Source organism: Peromyscus eremicus, chromosome 22, assembly GCF_949786415.1.
Source record: "Peromyscus eremicus chromosome 22, PerEre_H2_v1, whole genome shotgun sequence".
Taxonomy (NCBI): Eukaryota; Metazoa; Chordata; class Mammalia; order Rodentia; family Cricetidae; genus Peromyscus; species Peromyscus eremicus.
In genome coordinates, this window is record NC_081437.1 from 5,324,460 (window position 1) to 5,348,811 (window position 24,352).

The 24,352-nt window shown below is 39.0% G+C and overlaps 1 protein-coding gene across 1 annotated transcript in view; it reads left to right on the plus strand.

Moving 5' to 3' along the window:
- The window catches only part of Fshr (follicle stimulating hormone receptor), a 181,873-nt gene that overhangs the window by 53,285 nt on the left and 104,236 nt on the right, over window positions 1-24,352 (plus strand). The window lies entirely within an intron of this gene.

Genomic DNA, 24,352 nt, shown 5'->3' on the forward strand with positions numbered 1-24,352 from the left:
TAGGCAGTTTCCCCATCAGCTCAGTTTTTCACACGTATTGTGGGGTTCCAAATTCCCATCATCCTCATGCTTCTGCAACAAGTGCTTTATCCACTGAGGCATTTCTTTAGCACAACAGTTGATTTTAAAAAGTATTTCATATTCATACATGCATATATGTTTGAATCAAATCCTCCCATATTCAGCTCCTGCCAACTCCTCCCTTATCCTTCCCCCACTCTTCTCTTGAAACTTCATATGCTCTTTCCCTGTTTTATCATAGCTACAAAGTCCATTTACCATATGTGCATGTGTGGGGGACCATCTACTGGAACATGAGTGGCCTCTTAGAGCGTACCCCACCGCTGAAGAAAACTGGTTCTCCCTCCCCTGGGAAGCATCAGCTGCCAATAGCTCTTCAGAAAGAGATAGGACTCTATGATCCCTCCCCAACTATGCTGGGATATTGACTGCCTTTATCTTGTACATGAGGCCTTGTGTAGGCACTCATGCCTGACATGTGTTCATATGTGTTGCCATGTCCAACAAATACTGTTTTGCTACATACATCAACTTCCTCTGGTTAGGATCTCTGCCCCACCCCTTTCTGCAATGATGCAATGATCCCTGATCCTTGAAGGAAGGGCATGTAGTACAGACACCCCTTGTAGAGCTGAAAAGAAGTAATTTTTAATGAAAATATGTCCTGTTAAGTATCTATACATAATTAAATAAACCAATGAAAACAGAAGTTATTTGGGTGGTCTGAACTCTGTTTTGCATACTACTGGTAATATACTTGTCCACATATGTGCTTCTCTAAAAGTTTATTGGATGAATAAGTGATAATGTAGATAAGCCATAGTAGATATCAACTATTAAGAAAATGTAAAGAGAAGAAATTTGGAATGGTATATAAATTCAAATTTATAACCCTTATAAAATATAAATACACAAATAAAAAGAATTTCTGTTATTGTTAAAGCTGAATGTATTCTCTATTATGAATCCCTAAAGCTGCCCAACAGTATAGCAATTTATCGATTAAAGTTTAAAGTTCAGCCCACAATTTAACTTATTTTCTGTTTTTTGTTTGTTTGTTTTTGTTTGTTTGCTTGCTTACCCTCTTCATTAGGACGTATTTTGGATTTCAGAAGCCAACGTATCAGCAATGGCAGTGGTCAGCAGCAATCTGCTTCTGGGGTGTTTCCTGTGCCCTAACTTAATTGTATTCCTTACTTGCTCAAAGGGATATTTTTATAGGTTCTGTCTTCTTACCCAAACTGTGAATAGGCATGTTTGAAGCCCCTCACCTAGCTTTGTCTTAGCTCTCTATCACCGACAGCTCACATCCCATTATCCTCAAGTGAGATGGTTCACTCCTCCTCCTATGCTGGGAGAGTCTATCATCTTGACCTTGTACCTAAAACAAAAACAAAAACAAAAACAAAAAACAAAAAATGAAATTTAGAAATCCTATGGTGAGCTTAATAGAAAAATGAAAATTTCAAAGAAATGAATTAATGACCATAAAGATAGGTAGACAGGAATTATCCAATCCTCATTCAATTTAATAAAAGATATAATCGGCAGGTTCAAGACAGCAAAACCCAAACAAGAAAAAGTGAAAGAAACCCATGCTTGGAGAAAGAGAACTGGTGAAAATAACATGGAATTTACCAAGTGCAGGGGAAAAAAATCATTTCATATGGGAAAATAACGCCAATGACTGACGTTCTCATAAGAATCAGCTCACTGGAGAGAAGTGGAACATTTTAGTATTCATTAATAATAATAATAATAATAATCCATATGTCATTAAATTCATTCTTTCGTTGTGAGCAACTCACTGCTTTGGGGTATATTCACAAAGGTTCACAACCAGTCCAGTATCTAAGTCCTGTGTATTTCTATCTAATCCCCCAAGGGAGCCCACTACCCACCATTCTCCATTCCACCCTACCCCAATTCCCTCTCTGTTCCTACAACCACAGATACACTTTTGCTTTACTGTTAGCATTTCATGGAAATATAGTTGTTTGTTGTGTCATGTATTGGGATTTCTTTCATCTAGTATGCTTGCAAGATTTTCTGTTGTATCATTTTGTCACTAATTTATTCTTATGGCCACATCTATACTATTCCACCAAAAGAGCTTGCTTTTGTCTGTCTCTGGGTTCTTTTAGCTTCCAGCGATTATGCATAATGTTTCTTTGAACCTGTGCTTATTTGTGTGTGTGTGTGTACCTGTTCTCAGTTGTTAGGGATATGAGTTGATTAGAGAAACATGTCTTCAAATCCTTTGCCCATTTTAATCTTTCACCTACTTCAAGTTGGTACTTATAGGTGATCCAAGATGAAGGTTGAATTCAGTTCTGAGAGATGGGCTTGTCCAGTTGTCCAATCCAATTGGTTGATTACTACATTGGCATGTCTCAGCATCCTTGTCAAAAACAAGTCTCCACAAAAGTGTGCACTGACTTCTGGTCTCTGCATTTGGTTTCACTGATTCATGTGTTCATCTTTCTGTCGGGCCCTCGTGGTCTGTGCTGCTAAGGCTTCATCTGAGTGTTGAAATCAGCAAGTGTTGATCCTCCACCTCTGTTCTCTGTTTACAAGATTATGTTGGCCATTATGTTGCCCTTGCATTTCTCCACAAGTTATTGGTCTCTGTAAACAATGTAGATGGAATTTTGACAAGAATTCCATGGAAACTATAGATTAATTTGGGTATTATTGCTATTTTAACAATAAATAACTCTTAGACTCCCAAAACAGGGATGCCTTTCCATTTACTCAGGTCTTCATTATTTCTCTCATCAATGTGAAACAGCTTTTAGAGTATAAATTTAATGCCGACGTGTTTGAATTTATTCTTAAGTACTTTATTCATTTACATTCTGTGGTAAATAAAGTTAGTTTTCCCATTTCTTTTTGATGTGCTTATCACCAGCATATAGAAATACACTTGGGTTTTGTGTGATGATCTCATCTTGCATAACCCTGGTAAACATACTTATAGCTCTAAAATTTTATGATTGCCAATTCCTTAAAATTTTATGAATGCAAGATCATGGAACTTACAAATGGATGTCATTTTACTATTTTTCAATGTGAGTTGTTTTGTTTATTTTCATCACACACCTGTTATAAAGGGAGCCTCTAGCAAAGTTTTAAATTGAAATGTTGAGAATGGAAATCCTTGTCTTGTTTCTGATCATAAGTAGAAAGCTTGTAGTTTTCAGCCACTACAAATGCTTATAGCTACATAGTTGCATAAATGATTTTTATCAAGAGTATTTATCAGATATATTGAATATTTTTGTTGTTGCTATTTTTGTTATCATTTTTGTTTTGAGGCAGGGTCTTGCTACTAAACTGTCCAGGCTGGGCTGGAACTATTAATTCTTCTTTCTCAACCTCCCAAATACTTTACCTCTGGCATGCACCACCATGCCTGACATTGCTGTTTTTCTTTATTATAAAGTGGGTTTTTTTAAATGTTTCTCAACATCTATTGACACAATAATATTCTGTCTTCTATTAGTATGGTACTGCACTTCGATATTTATAGGTCAAACCAATCTTGAATTTGTGGAATAAACTACATTAATCATGTTCTTTTGTGTAATCTCTTTTTATATGTTGCTGAATTTGGTTTTCTTGTCCCAGATAACTCAAGGTGGCCTTGATCTCACTATGTAGTCAAGGAGAGCCTTGAACCCTTGATCCTCCTGCCTCTACCTCCTGCATGATAGGATAACAGAAGTACATCACCATGTTCCACTTATGTGTTGCTAGGGATTGGACCAAGAGCTTCTTGTATGCTAAGCACACTATCAATGAGCTAGATCCCATCCCAGTTCCTTAGTAGTTTAGTTAGAATTTTTGCAACTACATTCCTATGGGTAGTCATGTGTGATTCTCTTTCCTTATGAAATTATTGCCTGATATTAAAATCAGTGTAATCAGCATCTCAGAGAACCAGTTACTAATTATCCACTTCTTTTCCACACACATGCATGTTCATCCTACAGCTCATGGGCCACACGCACTTTAGAATAGCTATGAATGTCACTGCATGCAATTTTAGATGACATCACATCACAAGTCAAAAGTGTAGACACCCTCATAAGAATCAATGTTAGTTTTTTCCTAAATGTTCAGTGCAAATCTTCCATGAATCTAGGTGTAGTGTAAACACAGACAATCCTAATAACTGAGGGGAAAGGGCAGGGCAGGACAGTTTTGAGTTCTTGGACAGCCTGTGCTACATGGTGAGACGATATTTCAGAAAAACTAAACAATGCAAAATTCTCATGGAAGCCACCTGGTTTAGGAATGTTCTTTGTGCAAAGGTTTTCTATTCCTGTTGCTAATTTGGGCTCTTTATAGTAAGTCTACTCAGACTTTACTCATGACTTCTGTTTGGGTCTTTCTATGGGTTTGTCTTTCTCACCTAGGTCACCTTCTTTGATAAATTACTATGTAATATTCATCTGCAATGCCTTTTATTCTAATTTTAGTATTTTAAGTCTTCTGTCTTTCCTTAGTCATTCTAGCTAAAATGTGGTCAAATTATCAAGTCATATTGAGCTTTTCAAAGAATCATCTTTAAGTTTTATTAGATTTTTTTCTATTTCCTCCTTAATACATTAGGTTGTAATCTTTATTCCTATTTATCATTTCTTCATTTTCTCTCCTTTCTTAAGGTAAAAGTTTAGGTTGTTGAGTTCTTTTGATTACCTTCATTTTAATTATTGCTTTTTAATATCTTACTTTTAACAAGCACATTTTTGCCTCATGTAGGTTTGGCAAACTTCAGACTTCTTATATAGTTGAGGATAATCTTGAACTTCTGAACCTCCTGCCTCCATCTTTCTAGTGCTGGGTTTTCAGGAGTGCATCACCATGCCTGGCTTTATGTGATACTTATATTTAACCCATAACTTCAGGCATACCAGGAAAATACTCTACCAACTTACACACTATTAAAAAAAGAATGTATAGTCACAAATTCACTCCAAACATTGCTTTTGTGACATCCAATATGTTTTAGTATATTGTGGTTTTGGTTTCATTTAAAGAACAATGTTTTAAAGTTCTAAAAGATATCATTCAAGACTAGAGATTCAAGAAGAGCTGGGTGTGGTGACATGTGCATGTAAGCCCTGCCCTTAGGAGGGTAAGAAGGGAAAGAGTGAGTATGTGGCCAGCCTGGGCTACATAGTGAGTTGCAGGTCCGCAAAGAGAAGAAATGAGACATTCTCAGAAAAAAAATGAAAATTTATTGCATAGTAATCCTGAAGAAAATTTGTCACCAGGAGGGCACATCGTGCCAAAAACAAACTTAGAATATTGACAATGAAGTAAAAGCAACCGAAGTGGTAGATATCTAAAGTATCTGGGAAAACATAACAGCTTCTTTCCTCCTTCTAAATTCTTTAAATATGTATGAAGTTGTTGAAAGGAAAAATCAAAGCCATGCCTGACGGTATTTTCAATGTCTGTAAATTAAATGCACATGACAATTATAACATGAAGGGAGGAGGCTAAACAGACTAGGTGGTGGAAGACTTCTGCATTCCTATTGAATTCATTAAATATTCATCCTAAGTAGATTCTGAAATTTTAAGTGTGAATATTTTAAAACAACCGCTTAAAAATTTATACCATATGTATCCAAACACAAGTTGAAGGAAAAAAATGAAATAGTACAAAAGGAAGAACAAAGTAATAAAAACTTGAAGAAACAGAAAACAAGTTAGAAATAGTCCACCAAAATCTAAATGTATTCATAATTATCTTATACATAAGTGCTTTGTAAGCTACTTAAAACTCCAAAATTCAACTGTATGTTTTCTAAAATGAATCTACCCTACACTATTTATGAGTAAGGTAAATACAATAATTTAAGAAAGATCATGGAAATACTCATCAAAATAAGGGTGGAGGTGCTATATTAGCATCATATGAAATAGACGTTAGAATGAGGAACTTTACCAGGAACAAAGAAAGACATTGCAAGGGGGCAAGAACTTCAAAAATACGAACAAGGTTTTGGACAAATTTGCAGCTATCTTTGGAATTTTTAGCAAGCCTATAAAAAAAGATTAAAAAAAAAAAAGTACACAAGTGGACAGAAAACCAGTAAGAATATCAAAGAAAGAACAGTGCCACCAGTGGCTCTAACTGATGTCATCACCTCATTTTAGGAAGACAGCATTACTCCACTGTGAAAACCAAACAGTGGCAGGATGGCAAGAAGGAAAAGTCAGACATCTCTCCTGAACAGAGATGTAAAAGCTTGAATTGCACATCAGCAAATCGAACCCCACAGTGTGTGACCAAACTATGCACAATGGCCGAGTAGAGTTTATTCTGGAGTGCAAGTGTGTGGGAATATTAGGAAATAAAGTGAGACAATCCACAGAAAGTAACTGAAAGACTAAAGAAGCAATATTTATATAACTTATATACTAATTAATAGTGAAAACCAGATCATTTCTACTCATGGATGAGCGTTCACCAAACTGGAAAGAGAAAGAAATTTCTCGTTTACTTGTTTATTATTAGTAGATTGGTCTACCATAGCTAAGGAGATAATGGCAGCCAATGGTGGCTGGGAAGGAATGGTCATTTTTCTTTGGGATTGTGTCCACTGGTAGATTTCCCATACTCCAGTAGATGATCACAACCAATGACCATACATACAGGCAGCATGAATTGGATACAGTGATATTATATATATGACATTAAATTGAGAAGAGAACATTTTGGGGGCCCCAGGTTGAGTTGGAGGAAGAATTAGGGTACATTTGATTATAATACATTACATGCATATGTTGTTGGTTTTTTGTTTTGTTTTGTTTTGTTTTGTTTATTTTTTGAGGGGGACCCGTCACCCAGCTTCCAAATAAATCACAAACAGAGGCTTATTCTTAATTATGAATGCCCAGCCTTACCTTGGCTTCTTTCTTGCCAGCTTTCCTTATCTTAAAAAATTATCCCATCTATCTTTGGCCATTCTCGTACATCTGTAAATCTTACTCTTACTCTGTAGCTTGCTGATTGTGTAGCTGGGTGGCTGGCCCCTGGAGTCCTCCTCCTTCTCTGGCTCCTCGATCTTCCTCTCCTCCCAGATTTCTCCTATACATTCTTTCTGCCCGCCAGCCACACCTATCCTTTCTCCTGCCTTGCTACTGGCCATTCAGTTCTTTATTAGAACATCAGGCACAGTAACACAGCTTCACAGAGTTAAACAAATGCAACATAAACAAAAGTAACACCTCTTAAAATAATATTCTACTACATACATGTATAAAACTCTCAAGATAATCATAAAAATGCTTTTAAAATATAGGTTTTTGTCCTTCAAGAACTTTATGAATGAACAGAGTGCACTCTGGTTATTCTTCCCGCCCCTCCTCTTATTTCCCTCCTACCCTTGCTATCTCTGCTGATTCCCTACAAATCTCTTCTAAGGAAGGCTCCTCAACTTGATAAGAGCACCTACAAAACACATGATCAGGAGCACTACAAAACCGTGGGAAGATCATCCTGGTGAATAGAACAAAAGCAAAGATGCCCGACGTGGTGGTTTGAAAGAAAATGGTCCTCAAAGAGAGTGGCACTGTTAGGAGGTGTGGCCTTGTTGGAGGCAGTGTGTCACTGCGGGGGCGGGTTTTGAAGCTTCCTATACTCAGGATACCACACAGTGTGACTGTCAGTCGACTTCCTGTTGCCTACAAAATGCAGTGCCCTCAGCTCCAGCCTCATGTCTTCCTGCATGCCACCATGCTCCCCACCATGATGAGAATGGACTGAACCTGTGAAACCATAAGTGAGCCATCCTCAAGTACATGTTTTCCTTTATAAGAGTGCTGTGGTCATGGTGTCTCTTCACAGCAACAGTAAACCCTAACTAAGACACCCACTCTCTCCACCTCTATTATCAGGCACTGGCAGCCCTCACTAGCACAATGAGACAAGAAAGACAGTGAGGATTCATTCCATTCAGATCAGAAGAGAAGAAAGAGTAAGAAGTACATTGTCTCTATTCATCTGTATCTAGACTACTCATGAGAAGACCCTGGTGATACTTTATAAGCCAGTGAACTGAGCTTTAATAAAGTGGCAGGGTGCAAACAGACATGTGAAAACACAGTTGACTTCTAAATTAGGATGGACGATTAGAAAACACAAGTAAAATTTAACACTAGTTAGAAATTATCAAAATTAATAATTAGTTATAAACCCCAAACTAGACACCAATCTGTACCCTGAAAACTACAAAACTGTGAGAGAAATAAAAGAAAATGGAGAATATACTAAGTTTGTGTCCAAATTTTAAAAATTCACAGTAGTTATAAAGCCAATTCTCTCCAAACCAACCTGTAGGTTAACACAGTTCCAACCAAAATCACAGCAGGATTTTTATTGTGCAGAATAGCATATTAAATGCAAAGAAATTAAAATAGCAAAATAATTCTGATAAAGATGAACAAAAATAACTTATATTGGATCACATTAAGACTTAGCATGAAACTGCAATAATATAAAAGGCTTGTGCTGAGAGATGGATACATAGGTTAAATGGAATAGGAGAACTTTATGGGACTAATGAAAATGTGAACTCTATGCCTAAGAAAGGATTTGGGGGCTGGAGAGGCGGCTCAGAAGTGAAGAGCAATTGCTGCTCTTCCGGAGGACCGAGGTTCTGTTCCCTGCACCCACATTAGGCAGCTCCCAACTGAGTGTAACTCCAGCTCCAGGAGATACAAGATCCTCCTCTGGCCTCCTCAATCACCTGCACATACTTGCTTAGACAAGCATGCAGACACATTTATGTACATCCTGTTGGTGGAGGGGAAGATTTGGATCAAGAATGTTAAAGAACATTCAAAACTCAACAGGAAGAAAATAGGGAAAATTTTAAAGGAAAAATTTAAATAAGGAAAATTTTAAATTTTCACTGAATATAACAACAAGAAGGATAAATGAGTGTATTTTGACACCAGTAACCACTAGAGAATTAATTAAAACTGTGATTAATGAGGTTGCCCAGCTTTTAGGACAGCTAAAAAATATAAATGAAACAGGACCGATGCTATTTTGTGTGTTCTGTGTTGGCAAGGGTCGGGAGGGAGTCACCTGGACCACCCCTATGTGGCAAGTGAAAAACAGATGTGTATAGCTGTTCTAGAAAATAACCCAGTCCTGGGGGAAGGCGGGGGGGGGGGGTCTGGGGGGGCCGGGAGGTGGGAGAACAAGGGAATCTGTGGCTGATATATAAAATTAAATTAAATTATAATAAAAAAATTAAATCATCAAATAATGATAATAAATAGTACACATTGAATATACGTTTGTGGGATTCAATGTGATTTCAAATACATTTTAAACTTTAAAAAAAAAAAAGAAAAGAAAAGAACCCAGTCCTTTTATATGTAGCTAAACTTGTATTTATCATATGACAGTAAGTTCACTTGTAGGTACTTACCCTAAAAAATAAGTTGTAGTAATATGAAAACCAATACACAAATATTTATAAAAACCTCCGTTTGTAATCACCCTTAAATGGGAACCGCTCGAATATCCTTCAACAGATAAACAGGTGAGTGAATTGTGGTATGCCCATATAATGAACTCCTCAGCAATAGCAACAACAACAGTATGTATTGATCGGCACATTAAAATAGGTGACTATCAAATGAATTCTACTGCCTGGAAGGAAGTAGGCTCAAAGGACAGGTATGTATAAAACTATGCATGTAAATATTTCTAAAGACCGAACAATAGCGAGTGATGAGTTCGGGCATTGGCAGTGGTTAAGGTGGGGACAGAATTCCTTCATGCAGTTTTTATGGTGATGAAATTGTTCTACATTTCCACTGTAGCAATGGCTACACAAACATACCTGCACACACATATGTATACCTGCACACACCAATACACGCACCTACACACACATCAATTGTACTGTACATTATTAGTTTTTAAACTTACCTTATACTACTACTGTATTGTGAACCAAATCAACATGCGGCAAAGAGCCTTGACTAATGACTGTCCATGTAGGATACTCGGTTACTTTTACTTCACCTTCCAGCTCTTTCTTCCTGAGTCAAGAGCCAGCACCTTGTAAGTGGCCAGAGTCTACCATAACCAGAACCCTTGTGCTTTGTACCCTTTGGAATTAGAAAAGTCTCAAGGAGCCTGTGAATAAGCATCTGCACCACACCTCAGACCATGCTGCAGTCAAGTTAGTTGAAAGACCTCTATTAATGAAACCATTTATTCCTGAGATCGATAGATGCTGTCAGAAATAGGCTATGTCAAAAGCCAGATGCAGATCTCCTTCTTAGAATGAAGTCTGCACAATTCTGCCTTCCAGAAGTCAGGGCCACACCCTCTTTGGTAATTATGGGTGTGATCTTAGCACTGCTGTACTGCTGCATGTACTGCTGTGCTGCTGCATGTACTGCTGTGCTGCTGCATGTACTGCTGTGCTGCTGCATGTACTGCTGTGCTGCTGCATGTACTGCTGTGCTGCTGCATTACTGCTGTACTGCTGCATGTACTGCTGTGCTGCTGCATGTACTGCTGTGCTGCTGCATGTACTGCTGCATTACTGCTGTACTGCTGCATGTACTGCTGTACTGATGCATTGCAGCCCGGATGAGCTCTAACTGAGTCGCACACAGTCACTCGGGTGATAGCAATTATTATGCAGATTTTTTAAAGGAAAAGTCCTTGTGTTTCATTTGGCCATGTCTATTTAATTCTACCAGTGAGGTACTATGAAAGACAAACATTGCCAGCTGCAATGGCTCACGCTTTTAATCCCAGCGCTCAAGAGGCAGAGGCAGCTGGATCTCAGTAAGTTTGAGGTCAACCTGGTCTACATAAAAGTGCCATTCCATCCAGGGCTACCTAGTGAGAACTCTTCTCAATAAATAAATAAATTCCTTTTATTACTTTTTAAATGATAGACTTTGTTTTATCTGTATTCAGCATGTGAGCCATTTATTCGGAACCTGCTCTGCTCATGCTCAGAACCTAGAGAAAAAAATATGTGCTCAGTAATCAGTCTATGTTCTGATGCAAAACAGACTTACTTAACTCAATCTCTGCTAACACTCTCTGATCTGTATCAGAAGAAACAATATTTTATAAGATGCTTCACTTTAATCCCTACAGAGGAAGTTTAGGATGTCAACATACATGTCATTTTAAGGATGATATGTGGTGATCACCACAGAGTTTAAACAATTGAGTAGTCATTCTTCAAATCTTATAACACATTTATTGTTTTAGAAGTGAATTGGGAGACAGGACTGCATTCTGGGCACCAATCCTGGGCTTTTCTTCAAATGGATTTTAAGTAGCTTAATGTGTTTGCTCTTGTCTTTACTGTGTTCTTTTAAGTGTTTGACATTTGCATTCTATGCAGTCACTAAAACACATATTATGCTTTCTGATTAAATGTGTGAAGCATCTACACAGAAAACAGAAACTGATTATAAGTGCATTCTGAAATACCCAAATCTATCTTTGGTTCACAGAATGATGACCAGCTTTTCTTCCCATCTCATTGGCAACTGTCAATCAGCCAGAGCCACAGATTCTAGAAGGAAGTTGATTCCTGGTTAATCCCCTCCTATCTGAGCAGAAGCAACCCCAGACTGACCTGTGTGTGACAGCTGTCTTTCATTTCTGCATCTTGAGCTAAATGCTGTCAATAAGAATAACAGTTAAATCGGGTTGACATCAACTGAGAAGACCACAGGAACTCCTCAGAGGCCAAGCGTGTTTGCATTGTATCTCACCTGTCTATAGGGACAGTAAAGTATTAAAGGAAAATTATATTTATTCACTCTGACAGATTCCACAAAGGGAAGCCCTAACTTCTATCCAGATCAAAACTCAGGAGCTGTAGCAGCACAAACTCATGTCTGACTTAATTTGATTTTTTAAAAAAGACTCCCTAAAAATCACTTTGGGAACAGTGAGATAGCTCAGCAGGTAAAAGGCACTTACCACCAAGCCTGATGACCTGAGTTCAACCTTGAAGTCCCATGTCATGGAAGAAAAGAACAATGGTCTACAAGTTGTCCTTTGACCTCACATACATGCCCTGGTGCTCATGCCCCTACCACATAGATTGAATGAATAAGTGTAATTATTTAAAGGCTGTCTCTGTGAAGAATTTTCCAGTGAAATCGTATTTTTAATATTCTTGGGGCTTCCTTGTGCTTTTCCAATTGTTTAACCTCAGAAGACTGCCGTCCCCTTTGATTCAATTTCCCTTCTTTATAAAGTCCTAAGTTTCATCAGGTTTGTTAGGCACCCCAGTTTCCTGCATGAAAACCCCACCATCCGTGAATTGCATCCTCCATCCCTCTGCTCTATAGACACACAGAGGCGTGTAGACCTGGCCTTGGGGACAGACTTCTATTTGAGAACCAGATTTGTCGCTTACTATGTGGCATTGGTCAGTTGCCAAACAACTCTAAACTTGGTGCCTTCATCTGTAAGTGGACACAGATAGTTACCCACTTCATAAGGTAGTTTTAAGTTTCATAACGGCTAATGTAAACACAATGTTGAGCATGGCAGCCCACATGGAAAACGCCATATTGTCACCCTTCATCTCTTCTGCTCTGCACTGTCATTGTTAGATTATGTAGGCACACAACAGAATTAAACCCAGTAGAGAAGGAAATGTATCTTGCTTACTAGTTTCCCCCAGAACTTTAGAAATTGTGGGCCGTGTGGTAGATGTTTAAAAAGAATTTAAAAGTAATTAAGGATAGCTATACCTTTCACCTCCCTCCTTCACATCTCTCTGTCTCCGCACATGTACATATCCATATAACTCTAAAAAAATGCTTGCCAGGTGGTGATGGCGCACGCCTTTAATCCCAGCACTCGGGAGGCAGAGGCAGGCGGATCTCTGTGAGTTCGAGGCCAGCCTGGTCTACAGAGAGAGTTCCAGGAAAGGCGCAAAGCTACACAGAGAAACCCTGTCTTGAAAAACCAAAAAAAAAAAAAAAAAGAATGCTTCTGTTTTTATCCTAGTACGTTACGCATTACTGGGCCTACATTTTTTCAGTTGCTTCATAACCATTCTTGCTCTGTTTTAAACTCTTTTCTCATCACTCTTATCTCTGGAATAGAAACTCTAGATAGATACTCTAGAACATAAGCTCATTATGGCATTTAACTTCGATTTTGTTGATTTTTGTGGTTGTTATTTTTGTTTTGCAACCATGCCACAGCATATAAAGAAGTGTCTGATAGTTGAATAGAAAAGCCACAGAAGTTTGACCAGACATTTTCCATTGCCCTTTCCGGCTTAGTGACTTTACTTCCACGGGGTGTCCTATTCTGTTGTGCTGTCTACTACTAGTAGCAGTACTGCAGCCCTAACATAGAGTCCTCTTCACGGTGACCCTGACCCCATTACCCACAAACCCAGATCTGTCCATCAAAGGCGGTTCCCACAGCAAGGTGTATACGACTTATTCACGTATGCTGCTGTCTGTGTGTCAGTCACAATAGTGTGTTAACTGAAGGGTCTTGCTCTTCCCAGGTTGTCAAGAACTGTTTAGATTGTTCCTTAAGCACATTCTAACAGAAAAGAGATCAGAGATAAGGGAAGCTTGATGAATCCTGTCCCAGTATGCTCCCACTTTCTGCCAACTCCTTAACCACCGAGGAGAGCAGCAAAGCAGGTGTCCTCAACTTAATTATGCACCCGAGTCCCCCAGCGAGCTTTTAAACTGAGGAAGCCTGATAGCCAGCCCCTTCCAGGCTTGAAGCTCAGGCACAGGTAGCATGTAAAAATTTCCATAAGAGGATTATGTGGCCAGGATTGAGAATCACTGGGCTCTGAAGGATTCTGGCTCATTCAGAATACAGCCTTCCAGCCACCAGAAAGCTCAAAGTCAGAGTCTTAAAGTGCAGAGCAGAGAATCAGTAAATGCTAACCAAACAGTAGCTCATGGCAGTGTGAGGTGTCAGCCATCATTTAACCAATTCCACCCACAATTCTGTAGGCTGCGGGCCAGTGCCACTACATCTTCTCTGTCTTCAACAAAAGCCATAAATCTGCAAGTTTAGATGAACTCTCACAATTGGAAGTACTGGCAACCAATTCAAATTTCTTTAAAATATTATCTGGGATGAATAAAAACACTTCTTGGCCTGGATTCCATTCATGGGCTATTACTGTGCAGTTTTTACTTTAAACCAACTGCTCCCTCGTATCATAAAAATACTTTTACATTTCTAGCATATCTGTATTAAATTCCTAGAAAGCTCGACTCCTTCAGAATTCAAAAATGTCCTCGATGCTATATAGAGATAACCAATCATTACAGTCAGACTAGTTTTAAGGGGTCTAGAAACCTCTATGGTTTAGATTATGAGACAGTCAATTGCCTCAGTCATAGAACAATTGCTGATATGACCATCCCCCCTCATCTACCAGCATTCATCTGTACTTGCAATACATAAGACACCGACCGAGCCCTTTGGCTTCCACACAAGTTCCTGCTCTATGGGGCCATCCCAGATACTCGGGGGCTATAGGATCTAGGTCTATGCTACCTTGGAACAAATACAGCTCAAGCCAAGAAGTAGTAAAAGTTTAGTGGGAGGTTCATTTACCCACAGGAGATATTGCAGGTTGCATTAAAGCTTTTGGTTAGAAAGAAGTGTAGCTGGATGTGAACTAAAGTAAAGGAGAAGCTGAATGTGACCAGTGAACTTGGATTCATGGAGGCAACGGTGAGCAGACTGAATGGGGCTTTGGCATTCTTTGGTTTTCTCGGCTTTTGTTCTGTCTTTCTTTAGGTAGAAGAACGTGGTGGCGAGCCATGATTAGGAACAGCTCCCTGAATATGATAGATGAGGCACACTAGCCAGAAGAGGCCAGACAGGAGGACATGTGCATAGCTCCTAACCAAGTCTGTGGGTGATGGGGCTGAGACAGTGTCCTGAGTGATGGCAGAGAAATTGGACGGAAGACATTCTGACCTCAGTACAGTAAAAGAAACACCATTCTGTCATATCCTAGAAAGGATTCTTCCCGTGATAAGCAATTAACACAAAAGTTAATTGATTTTACAAGGGGACCGAGATGAAAAGAATGTAAATATGATCCCATTGTACAACCATATTGTGAACTTCACTTGGTCCAACCTCGCAATTTACAGATGGGATTTATATGCCATATAAATAGAGGCAGAATGGGGCTCAGAGTCCTAATTTTTTTGCCAGTTAGCCTTTCTCCTCACCATGGTGCTTCTTTATTCAAAACATTCATGTATAAATGGCTTACACACCACACTTGCAGGCAAGAAGAGAGAAGATAGCTCGTGATAAAATGTGATGAGGGCAACTCTGTTGCCAGTCAACGTAAACAAAGGAAAAGGGTCCAGCTTTGCTGGGAGGTTGTATGGAGGATGAGATCAGTTCAGGTATGATGAGCAGAGCTGCCACCATCCCCATTATCAAGCAGCACGGATGTTGAGATAAGGCCACAGATATGGAAGGAACAGGACATCAGGTTCAGAACAGCTGTGAGAAAACGCTTGAATGGATGCCTTACTCTGCTCAGCCATCATCCTGACTAACACAAGAAGGAACCATGCTTTCCTATCTTCCCATTCATTCTCCTGCGTAAGTTCAGAATACTGTTTCTCCCACAGGTAGGGCGATGGTTGACTGGGAGATGGTTGGTTTTCAGGTAGGCATGGTGACACAGTCCCTTAATCCCAGCTCTTGGGTGGAAGAGACAGGTGGATCTCTGTGAGTTTGAGGCCAACCTCATCTACACAGTGAGTTCTATACAGGACAACCAAGAGAGAGACCCTGTCTCAAAATAAATAAATAAATAAATAAATATATAATAAATGTAAAAATTTAGAAGGAGAAACTTTTATCTTTTAAAAAAGGGAGGGTGTTGGGATGATTTTCAACAACCAAGAAATCAACACAGAGACAAACTTCCTCTTTTGCCTCTTATTTTCTTATTACCAGATGAAGCTATAGGTAAATGCCATCACTATCTCACTAATGTAAACACAGTGAAAGCCTGGAGCCATCATTAATGATAAAACTCTGCTGTTCGAATCAACTTAAGCACCTTTTGTCTACCACATGGTCCTGCTACAGGCTTGGAAACCAAAACCTGGTGTATAAGGCCCTATTTTCTTCTTCCTCTGGTTGCTATAGTTTTTGATCTCAAATGAGTTGGGCTGTGGAGGGAGAAAGATTGGAAGGAAAGGAATTCAATCCACATCACCGAGGGCATGATGGCCCTTCAGGGTGTGGCAGGGATCCAATTGTCAACTGTTATTCTCAGGAAGCTGCTGTGTGGGCTCAGCACTCTCCTGATGCTGAAGACCTCTCTCCAACTCTCCAGCATCCACTACCCACAGCCTCACATTTGGTATCAATTCAGTTTACAGGAAAGTCCCGTTTTCTCAGGTTAAGCCTTCTCAGATCTCCCTTCTGTCGATCCTAGATCTCCCTCATGAGAAAACTCATAGTTTTGCCCAATTGTCTGTGGACCAGAAATTTTCTCCCCAAAATAGCTAGCTACTTTACAGGTCACAGATGAGTCATGTTCTAGTTCTATCCCTCAAATAGCAGGAAGCACATGTTAATCCCTTTAAGTAGTTCTCCTGCTGCCTCCCACACTTGGCTTGAACAAGATTCCACACCATGAAGACAGATCAGAGAACACTGACACGTCTTCAGAGCCCTCCCTGGGAGATGCTAAGGCCTTCATCCATTGAAGGCAACTGATGAACTGACGTTGGTTGGACCAATTTCTATATGTTTCACAGTGGGCAGCATCCCATACAAAGGCACAGGACATTTGCAACTATCTTATTATTATCGTCAGTCAGAGTTTATACAAAAACGTGATGGATTTTTATAAAAAATATTTCAGGTGAAGGCTGAGGAGATGGCTCAGCGGGTAAGCATGCTGGTTATGCAAGTGTGAAGATCTGAGTTCAGATCCCTAGAGCCCACATAAATCTGAACACTGGAATGCCACTGTAACCCCAGCACCCCAGTGGTGAGGTGAGAGGAAGAGATGGGAGAATTCCCAGAAGCTCATGGGTCATCTAGCCTGGCATAGATAGCCATGAACAAGAATCTTGTATACATGAGGTGGAAAGTGAAGACTGACACCTGAGGTTGCCCTCTGACCTCCACATTCACACTTAGCATGCATTTCTACATTTACACACATGTGTGCATGCACGTACGTATGCTCTATCATAAATCATTTGTCTATCTATCCATCCATCTTTCCATCTGTGAGTCAAATTACGTATGCAAGCTACCTATTCCTACTCAGCCTTGCTCCATGTGGTTCTAAGGCTCGTGGATAACAACAGAAGAAATATAACCAATCAGATACCCAAATTATTTTAAAATCAGGCTGGTCATCTGCTGGGTCATGGAAAAATAGTTCATTCCAGTGGCTTGTGCTGTTTTCCTTTCTAATTGTATTGTTGACTTAGTTCTGTCTACATAGTGTCCCTAAAAACATGCTCAGAAAGTCAATCAGGGTAGGAGTTTGACCTAAAATGTGTAAGGCATGAGAGCTTGTGGCATTACGAGGTCAGGCTGGTGATCAATTCCTTCCCAGTGCATTCTTTTACCAAGCTGTTCTCACTTTAATTTTTAAACTTGTGTGAAATTCAAAGAACATTGAGCTGAGTGTCATTTACACTGGGGCCATCATAAAAAGGCAGATTTCTCAAAAGGAATATTGGCTGTTTTCCAAGCTGCCAGGAAGCTTTTTATGGAATCTTTTAAACCATTCTCCTTTCAGCCAGAAAGGAAAATTAAACTTGGCCAAGGGTGAATGCTCTGCCCAAGATATGAATCACTGTGACCAGAGACAGAGCTCAAGGAAAACCTTCCTGACATGGGGTAGAAGGAATGCGAAAGCCACCCACCCCACTTATCACGGAAGAACACGGGGTAACATGTAACAACCAGCAGTTTCTTTTCAGGAGGCATCTGGGTGAATTGTGCACTCTTGTAGAAATCTTTCGTGTGCATTCTGATCCTGAAAGAGTGAGGTAAAGGTGTGACCCTCCCCCTCAACGGCAGGCTGATGACACTTCTAACAACCCTGCTCTAAAACAAACAAACGAATAAAAGATGCTTGGGGATTTCAGTCTTCCAACACTGACAGTGAAATATTTCACGCATAAGGAATACAGAACGATATAAAAATATCCATCAAACATCAGGCAGCTCTGCTGGGTCTCTGCAGTTGGTCACCCTTGTTCAGTTCTTTGTTCAAATGTGTGATATTTTGGATACAGTGCTGAGCACTGCCTTACCTCTTGTTACAGAAATAAATCCTGCGCTGATTCCAGTACTGGCTATCCTCATTTTAACAAGTATGTCGACATCTCTACAGGATTTGCAATACAGGCTTTAGTATTCAGGTGGAGTGAAGCCAACGGGTGTGAAGAAATCTATTATTGAAAAGATGGCTCCCTTACACTTACAGATCCCAAGACAAGGGATCTCATCAGAAGAAGGAAGCAGAAAATGGCAGGTAGCCTTGGAATCCATGGAGAGTGGACCCAACTCAACTCTGAACTCTGCCTCCCATTTCCGTGGTCACACCAGAAAGGACAACATCACAACTGTTCCTCCTTAGGCATCCTGATAAAACAAACAAACAAACAAAAATAAACAAACAAACAAAAAAAACTCAGAATATCTCCGGTTATAGGTAGACACAGGACATTCTGATCTTCTGAAAAGATTAGAACATTTCAAGGATTTTTAGCCTTTATTAGATAAAAGTAGTCCTCTTCCTGGTGGAGGCCTGCTCTTTTTTGAAGGGAAACAGAGGAAGGGTGGATCTGGGATAGAGAGAAGGTGTGTGTGTGTGTGGGGGGGGGGGTAATGGGAGGAATGGAGGGAGGGAAAGTGCAGTTGGGATGTAATATATGAGAGAAAAATGAATTTTAAAGTAAGATTTTTGTCATGGTTCACATCAGTTTCATCAAATATACTTTCTATGCCTATTAAATTATGTTTTTTCTATCTTTTAATATTGTAATTTTATTTGACAAGAGTTTTTTAATATATGGCAACTTTGGAATTCTGGGAAACCCCAATTCAATAATGATTTATTATTTTTTTAGGCTGTATGGGACATACATTATTGCTGCTTTTTCAGACTGTGTATTTATACTAATAAGATTTTTAACTTAAAATTTTTCCTTCTTTATCTTATCCCTGTCTGGCTTTGCTACCAGGTTACACTAGCCACACCAACTGGATTAAAGAGCATTCTCTTTCTCACTATGGTGGTGTCTTGGGTAGTTTCTACAAAATTGGAAATTTTTTTTCTGCTCTGACGAGGCAGAGTACACTTCCGAAATCACATTGCTTGACCTTGATATTTGGTGGAAAGTCTTTAAACTATCAACCTGATTTGTTAGTGACTAGCAAACTATGCAGTGTCTGTGTGTACCCGAGACAGTTTTCCTGATTCTGTCTCTGTGAAAACGTTCTGTGTTCGTAGAGGCCTTCTGTTTTCTGAAGGCGAAGGAGGAGCTGTGGATCTTGGGGAGAGGGGAGGTAGGTGGAGACTGGGAAGAAGGGAAGGAGGGGAGGAGAGGAGGCTGTGGTCGGGATGTGTATTGTATGAGAGAAGAATAAAGAAAAGCAAAAATTTAAAAAATAAAATATCTAAAAAAAAGCATTCCCAGAGTTGTCTCATTTAAAGTCTATTATGTCTGTAGGGCCATCTCTTCACCCGTGTGTGTGTGTGTGTGTGTGTGTGTGTGTGTGTGTGTGTGTGTTCATTGTGCAGCATGGATACACTTTTTTCTACTCTATTAATTGTTCTACAGAATGAATTTCTGGTTTTGTCAGTTCTCACTAATCTCATTTTTAGTTTTGTTTTTTTCAAGACAGGGTTTCTCTGTAGCTTCAGAGCCTGTCCTGGAACTCTCTCTGTAGACCAGGCTAGCCTCGAATTCACAGAGATCCACCTGTCTCTACCTCCTAAGTGCTGGGATTAAAGGCGTGTGCCACTGCCACCCAGCTACTCTAACTTCTGTACACTGATTTTCTGTTTACTCTCTCAAGACAAACTTAAATGTTGCAATGTGTTTTAAAGTTATTCAGTTAGTCTTGTGTTCCTATTCCTAAAATAAAAACTTACCAACAATAATGTTTTTATCTTTGCTCTTGACTTAGAAAAAATCTGCCCATGCCTTTGGAATTTGTTGAATATAATTAGAGTAACAAAATTAGAATGAATTATCAGAAATCGTTGGTTCAAATAAACTTTGTATGATAGTAAGATTTACAGTGTTAGTAATTCAATTGTCTTCAATAAATAGTCAAGCAAATATAATTGCCTCTAATAATTGTCATTAATGCTAGAATTATGAAAGTATTTTAATTTTATGTGTATGGGTGTTCGGCCTTTATGTATGTCTATATACCTCCTGCAGAGGTCAGAAGAGAGCATCAGATTCTCTGGAGCTGGAGTTACAGATGGTTGTGAACCATTATCTGAATGCTGGGAATTAAACTCAAGTCCTCTGGAGGAACAGCTAGTGCCCTTAACTGCTGAGCCATTTCTCCAGCCCCTAGAATGATGAGATTTTAAAGCCATTACACTAAACCCTAAATAGTACAAAAATAATTCCTTGTCCATTTTAGCAATAAACAGAGCAAATCTTAACTTTACAACTGTACAATGAGAAGTTTATATAAAGATTAAGCTTTATCAATACAGATGCTTGTTGACTGACACATCTGGATAAATCCATTAATAAGTTGACAATATTGAAAGTTAAAACTTCATTTGAGGAAGTGGGGAGGGTCTGGGAGGAGTTGAGGGAGGGGAACTATAAGCAGATATATTTTATGAAAAACATCTATCTTCAGTTAAAAATAATTTCATTCTCAGCTGAGTGGCAGTGGCACACACCTTTGATCCCAGCACTTGGGATCCCAGGCAGATCTCTGTGAGTTCAAGGCCAGCCTGGTCTACAGAGCGAGATCCAGGACAGGTACCAAAACTACACAGAGAAATCCTGTCATGAAAAAAAATACCCAAAAAATAATAATAATAATTTCATTCTCAGACTTAACTCACCAAACACTACAACTTAGCCTGATCTGCCTTAAGCCTGCCCAGAACACTTACACTGGCCAGTGACTGGACAAAGCCATTGAACACAAAGCCTATTTAATGACAAAATGATGGTTAGTGCAGTTATTGAATACTTATATCCAGAAGAACAGTGACAACACAATCAGGTATCTGTATCCACAGACCAAATCAACCTTGGACCAGAAAGATATTTTGATGCTAAACCTATACAGATCTCTCCTTGTCATGTTCCTCCAACATACAGTATAACTTTTTACATTGCATTAAATGTCATAAGTAACCTAGAGATGGTTTATACAGTAGTACACAGAAGAACATACATGTGATATATGTACATATTATACCATTTTACATAAAGTACTTACTTGAGCATTCATGGCTTCTGGTATCCTCAAGGGAGTGAGCTAGCCTAACAACAACCCCCAATTGATACCCAGGAACAAACATACACTGTAAAGTGTCTTTTGTTTCCTCTCCTCCTCGTGGCGTCTTTAGGGAGCTGTAGCTCACTTTTGTGGCTCATAGTGCTAGCCAGGAAAAGTTCAAAATTTAAAATTAGAACTCCAGTTTCTACTGAAAGCATATTGCTTTCACATCATCACAAAGTGTAAATTCATAAGTCAAACTACTCTCACTCAAGGACTGCTTATCAAGTTGTCCTGTCTCCTGAGTGTTTCACCTCCCCCAAACGTCTCCATGGACAGTCTTATTTCACCAATTGTATTACTAACAATTAGCTTTCTCATGGCTGTGATCTAATACCTGGCGAAATCAAGTTAAGGAAAGAAGGGCTTATTAAGCTTGGTTTGAAGGGATAGTCTACGGTCTTGGTTTGAATGAGAACGACCCCCACAGGCTCATAGATTTGAATACTTGGTCAAGAGGGAGTGGCACCACTTGAAAAGATTAGGAAGTGTGGCCTTGCGGGAGGAAGTGCATTACTGGGGGTGGGCTTGGGAGTTTTCAAAAAGCCCATTCCAAACCCAGAGTCTCTCTCTCCCTGCTGCCTGTGGATGCAGACATGGAACTCTGGGTAACTTCTCCAAGAACATGTCTGCCTGCATGCCACCATACTGCCCACCATGATGATAATGGACTAAACTTCTGAAACTTTAAACAAGCTCCAATTGAATGGTTTCTTTTATAAGTGTTGCTGCAGTCATGATGTCTCTTCATAGCATTAGAACAAAGACATCAACTATGGTGTCAGTGGACCATGAGACGGCATGATCCTGAGGCAGCTTGTTGTGTCGCATCCACAGTAAGGAATCAAGCAGAGATCAGTTCTAGTGCTCAGCTTGCTTGCTACTTTTTATTCAGTTTGGACCCCAGCCAATTAAATGGTAGCACCAACATTTAGATTAACATCTTCTCACCCCAATTAGCACAATCTAGAAACTCCCTCACAGATATGTGCAAAGGATCTCCTACATGATTCTAGGTCCTGTCAAGCTGACAATCAATATCAATAATCATGCCAATGTTTCTTATTATATTGCTTTTGAGTTTCACTTTAAATTCTAACTAGGAATAGAATGAGGAAACACTGCCTTATGGTTTTTCTGTTTCAATAATTCAATTAATCTTCTACTGGCTTCTTACGTTAAAAGCTTAACTCACTAATAGTCTGTCTTTTTGTTCTTCCTTCTGTAATAATAACATAAAGCTGAAAGTTATGTATAAGTAGCAGCTTGACTATTTATATTGTATTTTCTTATATTACCCAAAATCTTTTTATAATTGTAATTTCTTCTTTGACTTATGCATGATTTAAAGGAGTGCTAATATTTTGTTTTTGTTTTGATTTTCCATGTGGGTGTATATGTGTTGAGGTAAAGGAGTTAATTATCTTACTACTGATTTCTAAGTGACTTCGTAATTGCATTCTTGCCAAAGAAAGTTATTTGTTTTTACACTAATTTGCTTTGTGACTTGGTTCAGAGTCGATATTTTTTAGCATTCCTTATTGACTTGGTTGGTTTTCTGGCCATTATGAATTCCTACCTAGTCAATGAAGGGTACTAATTTCTTTACCCTCTCTTACTCCATGATATATGTATGGACGTGAGTGTGTATATGTGTGTGTGTGTGTGTGTATGTGCCTGTCTGTCTGTCTCTCTTTCTACTGAATTAAATTTTCTTATCATCTAAAGGAATTATTTTGCTAAAAGGTTTTTAGTGTCTAATTAAATTTATCCACCAGTATCTTTATTTTACCCTCATATTTGAATGGTAATTTTCTAGTCATATAATTCTAAATTAGCAATTACTCTTCTCTGATGGTTTTGAAGATATTTTTACAAACTTTTTCCCTTTCAAGATATTTTGTCTTTTTCTCTCTGCATGCTTTAAAAATATTTTCTCCTATAGATCCACAGCTTTCATTCTCAGATCTCTAGCAATGAAACGTGGTTCCCTTTTCTGGGACAGCTTGAGATTTCTGAATCTGAAGATTTACAGCTTTCACAAATTATGGGGTTTTTCCTGGGTGCTATTTCATTGAAAGTTGGCTGGTCTCTATTTTCTGTTCATTTCTTTCTGGAATGCATATAAGATAAAGGAAAAGGGGTGAATAGGAGGGGAGCATCCAGGGTGGAGAAGGGGAGAGGAGAAGAGGGAGGAGAGGAGAAGAGGTTGACAGGGCCTTTGCATTTACCCTCTGGGACCTGGTGGACCAGTTCGGCACCCATATTCAAATTCCCTGGTTACCAAATCTGGAAATCACACTCATCCCCCCCATCTCTCTTCAGATTCTCTTTTGCAGTCACTGTGGCTCAGAATAACATCTGGGGTTCAGTTTCTTACTTTGGGCTTTTGAGAATTTTTGACACTTTTGTACAAGCACAGCCATACATGTTAAAGTGATACTTGTTATGATTTATTTAAGACTTTTGGAGGAAATGAAAATTGATCTTTTTTAAAAAACTGCTTTAAAGTATGAAAGTCCATAAAAATCTGTTCAAAAGTGAGAGTGTAAACTCCAGTGTGAACCTGCATAGCTTCTATTCCAAATGGTTATTCAACCATATAGAGTTTCATTGAGATGGATAGACTTGGGGTCTGTTGTGTGAGTTGTTTTTTGTTTTATTTTGTTTTTTTTCAAATTTTTATAATAAAGTTTATAGAGTTTTTTAAAAATCTTAATTACATTAATAACTTTGAACTATTTAATACAGGCAT